The sequence below is a fragment of the Tribolium madens genome, unplaced genomic scaffold, assembly GCF_015345945.1.
Source record: "Tribolium madens isolate multiple individuals breed KSU strain unplaced genomic scaffold, Tmad_KSU_1.1 Scaffold_11;HRSCAF=98;Tcas5.2_LG3b, whole genome shotgun sequence".
Lineage (NCBI taxonomy): Eukaryota > Metazoa > Arthropoda > Insecta > Coleoptera > Tenebrionidae > Tribolium > Tribolium madens.
In genome coordinates, this window is record NW_025400975.1 from 9,467,959 (window position 1) to 9,468,205 (window position 247).

Consider the following 247-nt stretch of genomic DNA (forward strand, 5'->3'; position numbering starts at 1 on the left):
TTTTGCTGTGCATTTATTATCTTTACTGTGTATTTAGTATTTTTATTGTGCATTTATTATTTTTACTGTGCATTTATTATTATTCTTACTGTGCATTTATTAATTTTAATGTGCATTTATTATCTTTACTGTGCATTTAGTATTTTTACTGGGCATTTATTATTTTTACTGTGCATTTATTATTATTCTTATTGTGCATTTATTATTTTTTACTACGCATTTATTATCTTTACTGTGCATTTATTAT